Source organism: Anastrepha ludens, chromosome 6 (genome assembly GCF_028408465.1).
Source record: "Anastrepha ludens isolate Willacy chromosome 6, idAnaLude1.1, whole genome shotgun sequence".
Taxonomy (NCBI): Eukaryota; Metazoa; Arthropoda; class Insecta; order Diptera; family Tephritidae; genus Anastrepha; species Anastrepha ludens.
In genome coordinates, this window is record NC_071502.1 from 98,630,507 (window position 1) to 98,650,088 (window position 19,582).

The following is a 19,582-nucleotide window of genomic DNA, read 5'->3' on the forward strand; positions in this document are numbered from 1 at the left end:
TAGACATGGTTTAGAACAGAAAATATATGATTTTCATATTATTTATTTCTTTATTCTTTATTCAAGCGCTTTGGCATAAACAATATTTTTTGTTTTTCTATTTGTTTTTGAGTAAATATAAAATATAAATTGAAAATCAGGAAAAAAGAAGATTGTTTTTAAATTTCAAATCAACGCATATGAATAAACAATCGTCTTTTTTCCTGATCATCCATGAATTTTTCGTTTCAATTTATATGTTTTATTAAGCATTGGAGCTTTTTTAACCATTATCCATTTATATTTTTCAAAAAAAAAAACGAAAAAATTTTTTTTTTCCACGAACACATAATCTCATTCGGATTTCACATTAAATTCTCAAATTTCGTAAGAAATTATTCAATGTTCCAAAATCCACTCCAAAAAAAATCACAAACAATTTTTACATGTTGCACTTACGTTTTTTCCTTATGGCATCCAAATCAGAAAGAAATATTGACACATTGTAACTCACACTGTCAATTTGACAGTTCAGTTCCGCCCCAAGCGTTAAAAAAGTAAGCGACATTATGGCTGGTTCAAAAGAACGCTGTACCCGTTGCCACTGATCCGAATTACAACCAAACTTTACGAAACCCATTTTCAATACTTACTTAACAATGTGCGTAAGTTTGGTTTAATTCGGTGCAAAGACACGGCGGGTCCACGTTTTGGCATATATTTCGAGACCCTAGTCATCAATAGGTATGAAAATTACCCCGTATTAAAGCACTTATCAACAGCTTTCATTTGATACCCATATTGTACATACACATCCGAAGGTTACCCGGGACCACGTTTTGATCTATATCTCGAGCCCTATTTCCAAAATAAAATATAATCCATGTTACTCGTGGATGATGTAGCTTTCGAATGGTGAAAGAATTTTTAAAATCGGTCCAGTAGTTTTTGAGCCTATTCATTACAACCAAACAAACAAAGTTTTCCTCTTTATAATATTAGTATAGATAGTATAGATTAGCTTTACAAAATTTTTCAGGAAAATCGTACCTTTTTCAATTTATTAATTAAATTTAATTGTTATATATGACAACTGAGTTTTGGTAATTTTTCAATAACCAAGTAACATTAAAAATATTAAAAAAAATTTATTTGAAAATCTAAGATTTGAAAAACTTTTTTTTAGTTTTAAAATGCGTAAAATTTGTTCCATTCAATTTTGTCAAAAAATAATTTCTTTTCATTTTCCAGAAATAGTGCGAAGAATTAAAAATCTTAAAATTTTAGAATTAATTAAAACCATGATAAATTTTGCTATTTGTCTTAAAATATGTGAAATTGGCAAAAAAAAAACATTTTACAAAAAAAAAAAAAATCGCATTAAAGCTGTTTTGAGTATTCTTCTTCTTCTTCTTCTTCTTAATTGGCGCGATAACCGCTTACGCTATTTTGGCCGAGTTTAACAAAGCGCGCCTGTCGTTTCTTTCTCGTACTAACCTGGTACCGCATCGAACACTTTGAATAACGGAGTGTTTGTATCCATGCGGACGACATGACCCAGCCAACGTAGCCGCTGGATCTTTATTCGCTGCGCTATGTCTATGTCGTCGTAAAGCTCATACAGCTCATCGTTCCATCGCCGGCGATATTCGCCGTCGCCAACGTGCAAAGGTCCAAAAATCGTGCGCAGAATCTTTCTCTCAAACACTCCAATCGTCGCTTCATCGGATGTTGTCATCATCCAAGCTTCTGCGCTTCTGCTTTGAGTATAAGAAAAACATTTTTCCATCCAAATTTGTTAACCCTAAGGGGAAGCCAACTCCATTGATATCGTTCGAGAATGTCTATACTCACTTGAACAAAGCCCCCTGAATTGCTTACATAAATTAGTGCTGCGAAAATATTCATAAAAAATATTTCCGTTTCAGCAAATTCTTATCTAATCCCAGATCTTAGTAGTAGTGCCCGTACTGATTATTTGCAGTCAATTAGTATATTTCTATAATTATTTTGCCACTTTTCAATTAAAAGAATGGTTAACTGATTTGCAGCACGTGAATAGTTTTAGGCTATGCCATTTGAGGTGATTTATGGGCCAGAGCAGACAAATTATGTGCTACAATTTAGATAAACTAATTCAGCTAAGTGTGTCTATTGACTAGTGGATATAGCAATTATATGATTTAGATAGTACTGAGTAATACCTACTAAAAAGTAGATAGCGAATATAAAGGAATAAAAGCAAAAGTGCGCGCAAAATATATGACAACAATTAGACAGACCAGACAGGCCAGACAGAGTTGACTAAGCTTAGAGATGTGCGCTTAAAAGACAGCTTTAGTCATAGCGATAAGAAAAAATTTGCCATATCTTACTGTCGCTTGACAAATAAACGCATAACACATAACGCTGAGTAAATACAAATAATTGGCGCAGGCATTTTTTTGCACCTAAACGCAAGTCATGAACGCATATTTTTTTTTATGTTTTAATTTCATTGTAACAGTTGTTGAAATAAAATTTAAGGTTCACATGCGAGTATTATCTTTATTTATTTGTGATATTTTGTATAAACTAAGCAGTTAAGGTTCCGCAAATTAGATGAGTCACAGCTGATTCCAAGTATCAAGTTGCCTACCTGTAGCTTTCTAGCAACCAGGGGCGTTCTTGACCAACTTAACCTTCAATTTTTCCGCTTCCAGTTTTTTGCTCATGGAATTATTAAACGAAAATATTTAAGCATATCACGGGCATCAGCCAGATTAGGAGTCACTTTCGACCGCAAACCAACCGCATTTCTCCATTGTTGGCAATCATTTTTTCAGGTTTTAATATTATTCGAGTGAGCTGTAGATAATTTCAACACTTTTGTTGACTCTTTGAGCATCTTTCACGGAAGATTCGTTCTTACCCTTGAAGTCTTTTTTTTCGTTCTGCAAAAAACTATTAAAATTGCATTATGAGAAAAAATTGATATACAAGGAAAAGTCTTCCGGGCATCTATTCAAGGTGGTGGCACCAAACCAACAACAATGTTGTGTACATTTGATTGTCACGGCAAAGTATTGGAAAAGTAGCAAACAAAAAATTAATTCGCCTTGTTTTATTCTGAGCTGACAGCCACGTGGACACGGCGAAGGAAACAAAAACCAACCAGCTGACTTACCAACACCACCTTTAATAGATTCGCCTTGACTAAAACTATGCAATATTTATTTACGCTTTCCCACATTGAATGAACAGAACTGCCGCACGCTTTATTGTTCTGATTTTTTTTTTTACTTAAACATAAATATACCTGCGTTTGCTTCTTAATTGATTTTCTATAGACTTTCATGGGCACAAGCGACCATAAGGTCGCAGTGCGAGGCTCCAATAAATCGAAATCATTGGCTTTCATGCGCTTCGTGTACAGATTTTTCCTATGCAGATCTTCATTGAAATGGGAAAAATTTTAGAATATTTAACCCTTTAGCGACTTACTAATTTAATTTTTTCAAACTTTTCAAGAATTAAAAAAAAAAAAAACACAAATTCAAAACTAATCTTTCATGGGGGAGTTAATGTATCTAAATGTGTAGTTCTTCTAGAAAATTTTACTAGCATATTTTAACGCCAATAAATAACTTTTTTCTTTTAGGTTTTTTTTTTTTGAATCCAAAATTTTAAGAAAGTCAGCAAATTAATGGATTTTAATGCAGTTACGTTAAAATTTATTTACAAGAAAATTTATTAGAAAGTTTTAGCCCTCTAGCGTACCAACCAACCAACTTGATTTTTTTGTTTTTAAATATCAAAACTAACCGTTCTTGAGAAAATGAATGGACTTACCATTTTATGAATTTGAAAATTTGACGCAAAAATATTTAATCCGCCAGCGACATGATAAATTCAGTTTTTATGAAATGCGCATTTTTTCTGAGCTTACAAGAATCAGAAAAACATCAAAACTACCCTTTCGTGACAAAGTTAAGAGACTTAAAATGTATCTGCTTAAAAATTACTACTAAAAAAATGTTTACCCGCTTCTGAGATGCCAAATTCATTTTATCAGAAATTAAGCCAAAAATAGGCATAACGAGCGTTAAGGGGGCAGATACCTGTAAACAGCCATATTTTTCCTGATTTTCAGTAAAATTATTTAAAATAAAGAAGGAAATTTATTTTTTTTTAAATTGGCATGCAGTTTATTTATACACTAAAATAATATAAACATTTTTTTTTTTTCATTTTAATCATTTAAAATGGCGGATGTACACTCAATTCTTCAAGGAAGGTCGCAGCGGGCCTTCTCAATCGGCGGGCATTGTCGCATCGGCGTCAGTGACCTGAATACAAAAAACCAAAATTTGTTTGTTTATTAATGTCATAATTTCTGTATGAATTAACAATAAATGTGGCAAAAAATTGCGGAATAAAATGCTTAAAAAAATGAATTTTTGGGCGAATTTTCCTACTTTTTTTTGCTTCGAAAAAATTATTTAATTATTATTTATTCGCAAAATTTTCAAAAACTTATAAATTCACATTGAAAGTAATACCATAAAAAATATGTGTGCAAAATTTCAGGGAGATCGGTCAATAACATTTCAAGTTATCGTGTACGCCAATTCCAAAAATATAGTTTTGAGAAAAACGCGTCTAAAGTTTGAATACAACGTAGCTATACCTCTCCCAGCGCTCGAACGCAAAGAATAGAGTCGTCACGGTTGAAGATCAATCTTTTCCACATATTCTTAAAGGATTATATTAACATTTTATGAAAAAAAAATATTTTTATTTCGAAATTTTACAGGTATTTGTCCCCTTAAACATAGTTTCGTTAAAAACTTATCGACAAGTCAGTATCTAGAAAATTTTAGCCCTCTAGCGGCATTCATTTCCTCTGACTTTCCGAAAATTAAAAAAAATATTGTATCAACTACCCTTCCATAATGAAACTAAAATTTGGACTTAAAATTCGACTAAGTTAAAAATTTCTCCAAATAACATTTTCTAGTATATTTGAACCCGCTAGCGACTTTAAAAAATTTGTTTCTTGACGTTTTAAAAATTCAAAAAAAAAACTCAAAACAGCCTTCTTCTGAGAGAGTTAATGCATTAAAATGTGGTACAAAACTAGTCCACGTGAAATTTTACGAAATATTTCGCTCAGATATGCATTTTAGTCGTTATTTTCACTGCTTCGAAAGCACCCGCGTAAATAACTTAAACCTTAATTAAGTCAATGACTCGAGAATCTCATCCAGAAGTTTATATTATTAAGGGATAAGAAATAAAAAATAAAAAAATAAAAAAATAAAATAAATAAGTCATAACGAACGATTATCTGAGAATAAAATGAATTTAAAGGTGGATCTACCATTTTTATCGTAAATTGGAGTCACGCCACAACCAGTCGTCACTGACTAGAAAAATGTTGTACAGCCTCATTTTCGCCTCAAACCTCCACTAACTTCGAAACTAGAGGCCTATTTAAACACTTTGAGAAATAGGTCCATTTTTCTCTCGTAACAAAAGTTATGAAAATTTTTAATAGCAGAGTATTTATATATGAATATATTCGTCAAGGGCATAGCCAGCCAAACACAAACGGGCGGGAAGCAAATTTTTCGGAATATGCCAATTTCTTTACAGTTTTATAAGCGAATATAAAGAACTAAAATAATAACTAATTTTTACACATTTTGTTAGAACTCTGCAAAATATTACTTACTCGACTTTTTAGTCGGTAAGCTCATATAAATCATAGAAGTAAGAGCACTAGCTATAATCCACATACTAGAAAAATAATTACGCTGCTTTAAGTGATGGATTAAGATAAACAGTTTTGCTCCTAGCAAGAGGCAAATTTAGCAAAAAAGAGCAATTTTATATTTAGTTGTTTTACTTTTAACATAAATATTCTGCAGAGCATTTGCGTCACGTAAAAGAAATGGTTTATTTAAAGCTTTTGCAAAAATTGAGCAGATGAGTAAGCCACTTCAACCAGCAGGCGAATAACTGGGTACATCGAAATGTTCGATTTTCTTTATGGTATATCACACTTTCTGCCTGATTATTGAAATATTATAACATAAAGTAAAAATTGCTTCAATTTTTTCCGCTTTTTGTTGCGATAAATTCACCAGTTTATTAGCTTTAGAGAATGGGCGTCTCCTGCCGAGCACCAGCCTGGACTTTCCAGCGTAACAGCCATCATTAAAAATGATATTATTAAAGAAATAATATTTCCTATTATTAGATAATATAATTCATATTGGGAGGTTGAATTAGTTTTAAAGGTTTTTTTCGAAGATTTGGGGCTTTATTGTGAAAAAACGGTACAAAATATTTTATTTGAAGTATTGGCCATCGCTAGCTACAACTTTCGCCCATCTTTCGGGCAATTTCCGGATGCCGTTTCTCCAAAATCCTGGCCGCTGCTTGGCTATCCATGACTCAACCCATATTTTGGTAGCCTCGTACGAGGAGAACCGCTGGTCCGCCAAATCGAGACTCATATGCCGGAACAAATGATAATCGGAGGGAGCTATGTCTGGGCTATACGGCGGGTGGGGTAACACTTCCCAGCCAAGCGTTCCAAGGTATTTTTTGACAGGTTGAGCAACATGCGGCCGAGCGTTGTCATGTTGCAAAATAACCTTGTCGTGCCTTTTTACCGTTTCCGGCCGTTTTTCTTTCAATGCCCGGCTTAAACGCATCAATTGCAGTCGGTAACGATCCCCCGTGATTGTTTCGCCCGGTTGGAGCAGCTCACCTGATCCCTGATACGACGCCGACCTGATCCCACCAAATGCAGAGCATGATTTTCTTGCAGTGAATATTCTGCTTGGCCGTCGACGTTGATGCGTGGCCGGGCAAACCCCATGATTTTTTGCGTTTTGGGTTATCGTAGTGGATCCATTTTTCGGCGCCAGTCACCACCCGATGCAAAAAACCCTTCCGATTTTGTCGCTCGATCAGCAATTCGCACGTAAAAAACCGCCGTTCGACGTCGCGCAGCTTCAACTCGTACGGGACCCAATGTCCTTGCTTTTGGATCATTCCCATCGCTTTTAGACGCTTGCAAACGGTTGATTTATCAACGCCCAATGATTCAGCAAGCTCTTCTTGGGTTTGGCACGAGTCCTCGTTTACCAATTCCCCCAATTCCGCGTTCTCGAACTTTTTGGGCTGGCCAAGACGCTCCTTGTCTTCGGTGTGAAAATCACCACTTTTGAATCGTCGAAACCAGTACTCACATGTTGAAATCGACGGAGTATGGTCTGGGTGGGCCTCCTGCAGCAATTCACGGGCTTGGGCTGTATTTTTTTTCAAATTGAAGCAGAAAAGCAAAGCTTCCCGCAAATTGCGTTTCGACGGCACGAAAGTTGACATACTCGGAGCACGAAAACACTGCGTTGTTTATACTTCAGCGAAATGACAGATACTGATAAACAAAGCCTAGGGATGAGGCTTTGTCATGAATATATATTCAGTATTGCCAACGCGATAAAGTGATAAATAGCGCCATCTGTGTGTCACCTTTAAAACTAATTCGACCTCCAATATATAGAACATGGAAATCTCATTTTTTATTTCCTAAATATAATGAAAATTTGCCTGCCCAGCATTTAAAGTTTGCTCTAATTATTAGTTAATCGATTGCTGGTGCTGTTGCTGCTGCTTTTTACATTCCACACCTAATCATTGCTGAGTAATTCGTTCTGTTTGAGTGGCTTTTTCTGGTATTGGCATGCAAAGGCGGCGGTATTCGAATTGTATGCAAGTTTGTATATATCACGAAAACCAATCACATGAGGCCTTGGAGACTGCAAATATTTTAGAAATTCGCTTACTTATAAATGTAGAAAAAAAGAAGCAAATTAAGTTAATTAAAACAGTAGCAAAGGAGCCAAGGTCTTAAGCAAAACTATTATATATAATAGGTCTATTTATAAGTTCGTGCGGTTTTACAACAGATGGCGTAACTTGATTATTATTCCATCGATCCACATTTCCAAACATTCATTGGAGAGCTACTGTCGTAAGGCACAAACGTCAGTATAAGTTTTTTATTTGAAGCGTAAACAACAATATTTTTACCACACTTGAAAATGTCGAATTTCGTGCCAAATAATGTGTTTTTGCGGGGAATTCTTCTTCATTATTTTAATATGAAGAAAAAAGCAGCCGAAAGTCATCGTATCTTGGTGGAAGTTTATGGTGAGCATGCTCTATCTGAGCGAACGTGCCAGAAGTGGTTTGCACGCTTTAAAAGTGGTGATTTTGGCTTGGAAGACGAAGAACGCGAGGGTGCGCCGCCAAAGTTCATGGATACCGAATTGGAGGAATTGCTCGATCAAGATCCGGCTCAAACGCAAGAAGAGGTTGCAAAAACTTTGGGAGTTGATCAATCAACCATTTCCAAACGTTTAGAAGCCATGGGAATGATCCGAAAGGTAGGCCATTGGGTGCCGTATGAATTGAAGCCAAGAGACGTTGAACGCCGTTTTATGGCATGCGAACAACTGCTTCAACGGCACAAAAGAAAGGGTTTTTTGCATCGAATTGTGACTGGCGATGAAAAGTGGGTCCATTACGACAATCCAAAACGTCGGGCAACGTATGGATACCCTGGCCATGCTTCAACATCGACGTCGGCGCAGAATATTCATGGCCTGAAGGTTATGCTGTGTATCTGGTGGGACCAGCTGGGTGTTGTGTATTATGAGCTACTGAAACCGAATGAAACGATTACGGGGGATGTCTACCGACGACAATTGATGCGTTTGAGCCGAGCACTGCGAGAAAAACGGCCGCAATACGCCGATAGACACGACAAAGTTATTTTGCAACATGACAATGCTCGGCCCCATGTTGCACAAGTGGTCAAAACATACTTAGAAACGCTCAAATGGGATGTCCTACCCCACCCGCCGTATAGTCCAGACCTTGCGCCATCCGATTACTATCTCTTCCGATCGATGCAACATGGCCTGGCTGACCAGCACTTCCGTAATTACGATGAAGTCAAAAAATGGATCGATTCGTGGATTGCGGCAAAACCGACCGAATTTTTCACAAAGGGAATCCGTGAATTGCCAGAAAGATGGGAAAAAGTAGTAGTAAGCGATGGACAATATTTTGAATATTAAATTTGTAACCATTTTACGTCAATAAAGTTTCAAATTTCGAAAAAAAACCGCACGAACTTATTTATAGTCCTATTAATATAAATATATAGATAATAAAAAAAATATGTATTTATATATAAAAAAATATAATATTATACATTCAGCAATAATTTCCGCTGCTTCTGATTGAACGGCTCATTGAATAACAGACTGAATAATTAATTGACTGAATAACTGGATGGCTAACTAACTGACTAACTAACTAACTGACAGGCAGACTAACTAACTAACTTTATTATTGATATCTCCTATAGTTCCAGTGATGAACAACGGGCGGCATGCGGTGCTTCAGTAGGCACCCACAGCTGATTGAATGTCTCATTGACTAGCTAACTAAATGTCTGACTGATTGACTAATTAGCTGACTAACTAACTAACTGACTGACTAACTGTCTTCATTATTATTATTTCCCATAGTTCCAGTGATGAACAAAGGGCCGCATGCGCTTTCCGTAATCAGGTTGTTTTAAGTTTGTTAGGTGATTGGCTTACCGCATCCGATTCTGGTGCTGGGGCTGCCAGTGGGGCTCCCAGACATTAGTTCAATTACCTGACTGGCTACAGCATTTCCTCTGCGTAAGGTTTTGAAGTTATACCGCCTATTATCAGACTACAAAGCCTCGTTCGTTTCAAAAAATAAGTACCACGTGAAGGTGGGGTTGACATTTCAGAAAGCGATAGGCTATGTATTAGCGTCACCAACTCCATTTTCCCAATTTAAATTAGTAGTTAATCGACTCCCCCCCCAATCTAACTAACTTGACTAGCCGCCCTCTGGTCAAATGCAATTTCAACTAATATTCCCCCTCCGTCACGTTCGCGACCGTGTTGGGGTTGTTTAAATCACAACCGAATAATTATTTGGCAACAAATAATAAGCACACATACACACATACATATGCTATGTACATACATCAGTGTAGCTTCGCAAGCAACTCAACTGTACTTTCATCGCCCATACTTTGTGCTCAGCTGAGTTGCCTTGGCAATGTTTGACTCACACTTCATTCGTTATAACAAAATCTCTTTATTGCACTGCTATATGTGAATATGGCTGTGTGTGTGTATGTATGTAATTGCTTTGATTTAGCTATTAAGTGGAATTTGAGTTGTTGTAACAATATTTCTGAAGTCATAACAATACACACAGTTCGTATGAGTGTGCACTTTTCTATAGTAAATATTTCAACACAAACCAAACAAATGCAAGTAAACATAGGTGTAAGTTTCACCAGCAGGTGACTCGTTCTTTGCAAATACCCACCCCTCGCGGCACTTTGGTGTACTCTGGTTATTGTTACACAGGCTTGAGCAATCTTTTTTTGCTTAATTTATGGCAATAATAGGAAATGCCTGCACATTTTTACCAGTGACTGTTTCAGTGGGACAAATATGCATGCACACATACACACACAAGTATACTTATATGAGTGTAAGTATGTTAGCACTTGCAACTCGCATGCCTGACTTGGTCTTGCACGGTTAGCACGAGACTTAAGCGCATTTTGCCTGCTGACTGCCACTCTTACAGTTGCATGTGTTTTGTTTGTGGCGCCATCCACGCCAAATCGCCGTGAGTAGAATTTTCCTTTGCAAATTTCTAGTAAAATGTCATTAGTAATGGCGATATGCGAAATTCTCAGATTTTTATTGACTTTATTTTTTAAGGATCTATGTAATTATGGCTTACTACAAATTAGTAAAAATTAAAATACCTTTTAGATCTTAAATTTAGACGCACAATTTATCATTCAACTTTGATTTGGAATAACTTTTTAGAGAAAACTTTTTTTGTTATAAAATATTATAGACTTTTAAATTAGACAAAACTTTTTTTTTTATAAAAAAATTAAAAACTGAAATGTTTTATTTCATAATTTTTTGTAAACAAATTTTAAACAAACATTTTAATTTAAACTTTTTTTAAATTTGCTTATTTTGCTAATTTTTTTTACACAAGCCTTTTTGTATAAGAAAACAGTTATTAAAAACTTGATTATTTTCTGATGTTTTTTTTTTGAAAAAAATTTTATATTTTTAATTTGGACGCAAAATTAATCATCCGATTTTGTTTTCGAATAACTTTTTTAGAGGAAACTTTTTTTGTTAAAAAAAAAGTATAGGCTTTTAAATTAGACAAAACATTTTTTATGTAAAAAAATTGAAAACTGAAATGTTTTTTATAATTTTTTTATAATAATTTTTTTTTATAAAAATTTTTGAAACAAACCTTTTTATATTAGAGAAAACAAAAACAAATTACATTTTGTTTATAATTTAAACCTTTTTTAAATTTGTTTATAAATTTTCTTAAGCAAACCTTTTTGTATAAAAAAAAACTTATATTAATAAAAATTAAATTTTTTTCTTTACGTTTATTTTGTCCTTGAACAACTTTTTCGGAAAAAGCTTTATTTATTAAAAAAAAATTATAGATTTTAAATTTAGACGCAAAATTAGTCATCCGATTTTGTTTTCGAATAACTTTTTTAAAGGAAACTTGTTTTGTTAAAACAAAAATTATAGATTTTTAAATTAGACAAAACTTTGTTTTTATAAAAAAATTAAAAAGTGAAACGTTTTATTTTATAAATTTGTAAACAAACCTTTTTGTTTAAGAAAAAAAATTATTAAAAATTTTATGTTTTTTTCTCTTTTTTTTAAGTATTTAGATAAAACTGTTTTAATATAAAAAAGTTTAAAACTGGAACGTTTTACTTTATAATTTTTTAAAAACAGTTTTTAAATGAACCTTTTTATACTAGAAAAAAAAAAAGAAAAAGAATTAAATTGTTGACAATTTTTGTTTTTTGGCTTAATAATAATTTATAACATTTTTTTAACAAACCTTTTGATATAAGAAACAAAAACACAAAAGAATTGAATAATTTTTTAATTTAGACTTTTTTTTAATTTGTTTATTAAATTTTTAAACAAACCATTTTGTATATTTTGTATTATTAAAAGTTTTTGTTTGTTATTTTTCTTCTTTGGATTTTTTAGATAAAAGTTTTTTTAAAATAAAACTTTTCTTAATACAAAAAACCTTTCTTAATATAAAAAATAATATATAAAAAAAGTTTTAATATAAAAAAAAGTTTTATGTATTTTATAATATTTTAATTACAAAAGTTTTTTTAAGCATATCTGTTTTTACTAGAAAAAAACAAACAAAAAATTTAATTTTTTTAATTTTTTTTTTAGCTTAATAATAATTTATAAATTTTTTTGGACATAATAATTTATAAAATTTTTTTAAACAAACCTTTTTATAATATAAAAAAATAGAATTAAATTTTTTTTAATTTAAACTTTGTTTAAATTTGTTTATTAAATTTTTTTGAACAAACCATTTTATATATGAAAGAAATTATTAAAAATTTAATGTTGTTTTCTGAATTTTCTGTTTTGGATTTTTTAGATAAAACGTTTTTTAGAATAAAAAAATTTAAACTGAAGTATTTTATTTTATAATTTTTTACAAATATTTTTTAATATTAGAAAAAAATAAATAACTAAAATTTATATTAAACAGAATACAAATATTTTTTTAGTGTTAGAAAAAAATAAATAACTAAAATTTATATTAAACAGAATCCAAAACTCACCTTTCTCGTTTATTTGGTTATTCCTTAATGGCTTAAAAAATTCGTAAAAATCTGGCGCATTACATTTTTATCTTTGCCATTTGACATTGCATAGCCCACATATTGTAATGGAATATACCTGTACTGGCACCTCCAAATATGTATGTATGTATACAAGCAAATATGGTATGCAACTAGCAAGTAGAGCACAGCAAGTGAAGAAATTTAGCCCTGCTACTTCTGCGTAAGCCAGCGTAAATAAATATTTGTTCTGTACTTATGTAACCGCCGTACAAAATCTGCTCGCTAAGCAAGTCAATAGCCACAAAATCGGCCGACATGCTGAGCTCATCAAAGACAACAAATAATGCGTGGATATACATACATACATGAACATGCATACATATGTACATGTTTTACTCTTTTCTTTGGTTTTACTTGACTTATTTAAAAATAAATATTTTTTTAAGAATTTTCACTCACTGCCGGAGATAAGCTTTTTTGTCGCTTGTTGCTCGTTGCTCGTTGCTTTCCGTTGGTGCCGTGTCACGCACGTGTTCTCGACTATCGTGCTGACGTCTGCGGAAACTCATAGCACTAAAAGCTAAAGCAAAAAAAATCGTATGCATATAGCGATGTATGTACATATATATGTGAGGCGCATGGATGTGTGAATGTAGGATGCAAACATACATATTTACACACATAAACACAAAAATATTCATATGCTTGCCAGAAGGCGCGAGCAATTCGTAGAGAAAATTAAGTAATCACTCAGTGAGACGTCATATGCATGAGTATGTTTGTATGTATGTATATATGTATGTGTGTGTGTGCGTATATGTAACAGTTGGCATTTTCTTGTTTCTCTTAAGCATTTTTTTTTTTGGTTATTTTGCTGATTGCGAAATTTTTCGTAATACTTTCGCTGCTAGTTCGCCTTCTGTGGCTTTTGGTGAGTGTTTTGCTTTACATACTCGTACATACATACATACAAACAAAAATATTTTATCAATACGTTAATGAAGCATTGAATTTAATCAAAACCAATTGTATTTTCGGATGAAATGACAAATACATCTGTGTGGAATGTATTGTGAAATTCATATGCATACATACATATATTTTTATACATATTTATTTTTGTTTAAAATCTTGCCGAACTACTGCTCCAATATAGTCTGTGGCTCTGGAGTTTTCTGCTGCTGTTGAACAACAGAATAGTTTAGGTTAGGATAAATGGCCGTCCACGAAGGCGAAGGCCCACTTGGGCAAGAAATCAAATTCGTCCATTGTGATGCTATACAAAAGAAAAAATCGGACGGTGGGAAAAAGGAAGAAAAAGCTTTGGATTGGAGGATGACAACCAAACGGTGTCAATGGCAGTAGATGATTTATAAGGCTGAAATGCTCTCGGCGGCTTGCAAACGCCTGCGTAAGAGCGAGAGCTATTACAAAAAAAATATTTTTCTGATACTTCCATTCCCTATTCCTTTCTATTTTCTTTCTATTTCTTTTTTTTATATATTTCCATTCCCTATTCCTTTCTATTTTCTTTCTATTTTTTTTTTTTTTTGATATTTCCATTCCCTATTCCTTTCTATCCCGTAATGCCCATAGCGAATTTCGAAACCAAAAACCAGCCAAACGATGTTCACTCAAGCTTATACCAAATTTTATAGTCAATTTTCACAGCTTCAATGAGCATAATTTTTTGCACCTATTACAGCTTTTCATCTAATCGCTTTTAATACACTTATTTTTAGTTTTGAATAAAAGCATTTGTAAAAATATCTTCTGAGAGACTTAACGCGGCTCCACCTTGATGAAATGTTACCACGGTCCTAAGGTGGAATTCAGCCGAGAAGGAGGACTGTTATAGTGTTAGTGGGAGCATGCCCCACATACCACAGGTGCGACGGCTTTTTTGGTGATGTTTCTGACTTTTTGATTTTGGCCTCCTTAAAAAGCAGACTTAACTAACTAGCCACTATTTCCTAATATCTTTGACTATCCCTATACACTTTTGCTGCCATAATTAAGTCATTTTATCTTTTTACAATATTCGCAATATTTTTCATGCTAACTTTTCTTTTTTCCTTAATTATTTATGAAATACAGTTCATTGCGTAAGCTTATAATTTAAAGTTCCAAAAGTCGCAAGAAATTTCAGAAAATTTTTGTCACTTTTCTATCTTTTCACTTTTTAAAACAAACTTTTATGAAACTAAATTAGATTTTAACCTTCTGTTAGGCGTTTAACCGAGCTCCACCTCCTATTTTTGGTGTGCGTCTTAATGTTTTTTTCCGCAAATGGAGGGACCGCCTCAAGCCGCCTCCGACCGGCAAATGGTTTTTGTAAAGAGCTTTTTTATGACAGGTATACTTATACACTCGGAGGTTTGCTATTACCTGCCGAGGTATAAGAAAAGTTTGAGTTTGAAGTCGCTGAAAAATCGTATTGATTTTTGGCAATTTTTTTGCATACACTGTTGAGAATTTTCTTCCGTATAAAGCAGATGTTCGGAAAATATAAAATTTGCATGCACTAAAATCAGTGGAAAATTTCTGCTTGCAGCTTTTTTTAATTACCTTAACTTATCTTCAGTGATTCTGGGTTATTTTAATTGCCCATGTGGCTAATTGGATATTAGCTGGAAATTTAATTAGTAAATTCGCGAGGGTTTCATTTCGCTAGAGAAAACCCGATTATAAGCTTAGAAACGTGCACAGAAAGTTAATCAAATTTTCTCCGGTAATTACTGACTCACTCTTAGAATTAACAAAATCACTTCAGTAATTAATGACTACGATTAGAAGCCTACTTCTTGATAAAAGCAGATGTGTTTTTCTAGTAATAAATAAATATTAGATATTTATACGAAAAAACTTTCAATCGATCAGCGAAGTTACTGCTTCCCAGAAACTCATGCAAACATAGAAAAATGTTGCTGGGGTAAAACTAATTTAATTGAAACAAATGAGAGAAATTTGATACATTTTTTATTAAAATATTTATTTTAACATTTTTTTTTAATAAAAATACAGGAAATAATAATACTTAATAATTAAAATAATAATTAATTAAATTATTAATAATAATAAAAATTAATAATTAAAAATAAATAAAAAAATAGAAAAAGAAAAAAATAATTAAAAAAAACAATCACACTTTCATTGAAAAAACATATCAAAAATTTTTCATTAAAAAAAAATGATTAAAAATTTTTTATAATTGTTTTTTGTTTTTAATGAAATTGTGATTTTTTATTAAAACATTTATTTTAACATTTTTTTTAATAAAATTACAGGAAATAATAACACTTAATAATTAAAATAATAATTAAATAAAATATTAATAATAAGAAAAATTAATAATTCAAAATAAAAAAATAAAAATAAATAGAAAAAGAACAAAAATGTATAAAAAAAACAATCGCACTTTCATTGAAAAAAACATATTAAAAATTTTTCATTAAATAAAAAATTTATTTAAAAATTTTCATTAAAAAAAAAATTATTAAAAGTTTTTTATTAATTTTTTTTTTGTTATTAATGAAAGTGTGATGGTTTTTTATAAAAATTTCTTTTTTATTTTCTTTTTAATTTGTTTTTTCAAACAAAATGTGACTTGTTTTATGAAATTTGTTTTTTTTATCAAAAATTGTTTTTTTTACGTTTTTGGTTCTTATTTCTTCTAGAAAACCACTAACAGCCAAGAAAAAAATCTGCTAAACAAACATTGTCTTTCAAAAAGCAAAATTAGGGCCTTTCAAAAGACACGCTTAGATGTTGTTTTCGTTTTTGTGTGTTTTTTTTTAAAAGTTCTTTATAAAAGCTCGAAAATTCTTATGAAGCTAAAAATATATCTCCATTCAAGTAGAATTAAAAAAAAGAACTTAGCAGGTCGATATTTTTCTCACACCATAAAATTGTTTTAAACTTGTCAGTTCACCTCGATTTTATTTAGTTCAAAGCACTGAATACATTTATATAAGAAGATGCTTAAACGAAAGGCTCAAAGCGAAGTTCAAAACAAATTTCATTCGAGCTTTCAGAGAAGCTGATTATTTAAATTAACAATTGCCAAACCTTGCAAAGTAATTGTGATAATACTAGAAAAAGTACTACAAATTGGATTTAAAAAAAAATTTAGAAATCAATAATAAACCTCAAGCGAAATTAGTTTCGAAGCATATTTCATTGAAGCTTTCACCGAGAGAAATATTTTTGGTGTTTTTTCTTTACTTATTTTCTTAACAGCTAATTGCTTGCTGAAATGAACTATAGCATCTCATTTTCTGGACATACATAAGTAAAAAGTAAGTCACTTATTTGGCAATATCACTTCTTTGTGCAAGCACAAAAGCTCATTATTACTTAGCTTTCACTATTATACCAAATTAAAGCACACAAGTAAATGCGCAAAAAATCGAGCTTTTTTCAGTAGTGCATTTGATACTTCCCTGTAACTTACTAAATTTAGAAGTATTTCAAAGGAATTACAGTATTTGGCAGTGAAGCTTTTGCTACTAGTTCGGATGACTTCGATGAATGTTCAGCAACAAACAATAAGTTAAAAATATTTTAAATTTAAGGTACGATTTTTTTTTTTAATTTTTTCCAATTTTTTTTATTTATTTCATATTCTTTCTTTACTTATTTGTATTTCAACTTCCAACACCCATTTTGTCAAACTCGTGGCGCTATTTTTAAACCAATAGAGCGCAAAAAAAGCAAACTCTGCCAAAAAATGTTCGCTCAATATTCGCAAAGCATGCCAAATTAGTGCAAAATTGTAATTTCTTTGGTCTATTTTTGAAAGCACTTTAATAGCCTGTCATTGAGTGCTCAAAAAAGTGCATGAATTCGCTTGCAGGCATACATACTACATATCTGCTCATTCCTGCTGCGCTTAAATTTAACTTACCTAAATAAATCCATCATTTCGCGGAAATCATTTTGCAAATCTACCACACGCGCAGCATCTCAAGAACGCTGTTTTCCTGAGCAAAACACTTGTATTGATTCTGATCAGTGACGCTGGTGCAAGCCAATTAGCAATAGGAGGAAATTGTGAATGCCACAAATACTAAAACTGCCACAAATACTTAAATAATGCCATGAGCTGGCTTTGACAGCAATGATTTATTCTTGATTTTTTTTTTATATTTTTTTTTAATTATCTCCAAATAAAAGTTCTTATTACGCTTTGGAAAATTTCTTAGTTATTTTTAGCACCGCTTCCAATACTTGAAACGCCAATAGTCAGCATTTTTCAAGTCGCATGTTGATAGTTCCTCGATTCACTCCAATTCACAAGCTTTTAGCGCCTCAGCTTCAAAACGTGCTGAGCAGCACACCGCCTCGCTAATTGAGTCGCGTCTACGACGCTCGCTTGAATATAGTATATGAATCAAATGTCCAATTAGCGTCTAGTATTTTTGGTGCCTAAAGGTGCCTGAACATGCAATTTCCTAGAAAAATGAATTACTGCGACGAGCCATTCAAAAAATAGAAATAAAAACGGTTAGAATTTTACACTTTTTAGTACTACTATTTTTTTGGTTTTAGTACTATGTTTGTATTTTAATAATATTTTGCATTTTACTCTCTACTATTTTTACATTAGAGTACTGTTTTTGTATGCTGACAGCTACTACTTTTACATTTTAGTACTATTTTTTAAATTTAGTACTAATTGCGTGTTTTAGTACTACTTTCAAAATTTTGTACTACTTTTGTTTATACGTACTGCTCTTGTATTTTAGTAATAGTTTTGTATTTTAGAACTACTTGTGCATTTTAGTACTATTTTCGTCAATTTGTACTAGTACTACGTTTATAATTTAGTACTACTTAAGCCTTTTAGTAATGCCATTGTACCTTTAGTACTAGTTTTGTATTTTAGTATTAGTTTTGTATTTTAGTATTAGTGTTGTATTTTAGTACTACTTGTGGGTTAAGTACTGCTCTTATATTTTAGTAATAGTTTTGTAATATATTTTAGTACTATTTTGCATTGTAGTACTGTATTTGTATGCTGGCAGCTACTACATTTACATTTCAGTACTGTTCTTCCATTTTAGTGCGATTTTAAAATTCAGTACTAATTGCATAGTTTAAGATTTAGCATAGAATTTCGTAGAAAAATGTATTACTGCAGCGATCCCTTAAAAAAATAAAAATAAAAACGCTTACAAGTTTGCATTTTTTAGTACTACTTTGGTATTTTTTTACTTTAGTACTATTTTTTCATTTAAGTCAAGTCTGAATTTTAGTACTATTTTTATATTTTAGTACTATTTTTGTTGATTGGTCCTATTTTTGTATTTTAATACTATTTTTATAATTTAGTACTACTTGTGCATTTTAGTACTGCCCTTGTATTTTAGTACTATTTTTATTAATTAATAAGTATATTTTAGTACTATTTTTGTTAATTAATAATTATTTTTTAGTACTATTTTTATTAATTAATAATTATATTTTAGTACTATTTTTATTAATTAATAATTATATTTTAGTAGGTACTATTTTTATTAATTAATCATTATATTTTAGTACTATTATTATAATTAAATAATTAATAGCTACTAGTGTATTTTAGTACTTATTTTATAATTTAGCACTACTATTGCTTCTTAGTACTATTTTTGTGTTTTAGTACTAATTTTATATTTCAACACTATTTTACTACTGCACTATTCATACTCCTTTTTTTGTTATACTTTAGTACTACTTTAGCGCTACAAAATTTGCTTACATTATTTTATTCAAGCACCTTTTTTTAAGATAATTTATACAAGTACTCCATAAGTATTTCTCAGTACAAAA

The 19,582-nt window shown here is 31.7% G+C and overlaps 1 protein-coding gene across 2 annotated transcripts in view; it reads left to right on the top strand.

Moving 5' to 3' along the window:
- LOC128868630 (putative inorganic phosphate cotransporter) overlaps positions 1 to 19,582 on the top strand; it is a 132,183-nt gene that overhangs the window by 107,807 nt on the left and 4,794 nt on the right. The gene's annotated exons all lie outside the window — the stretch shown is intronic.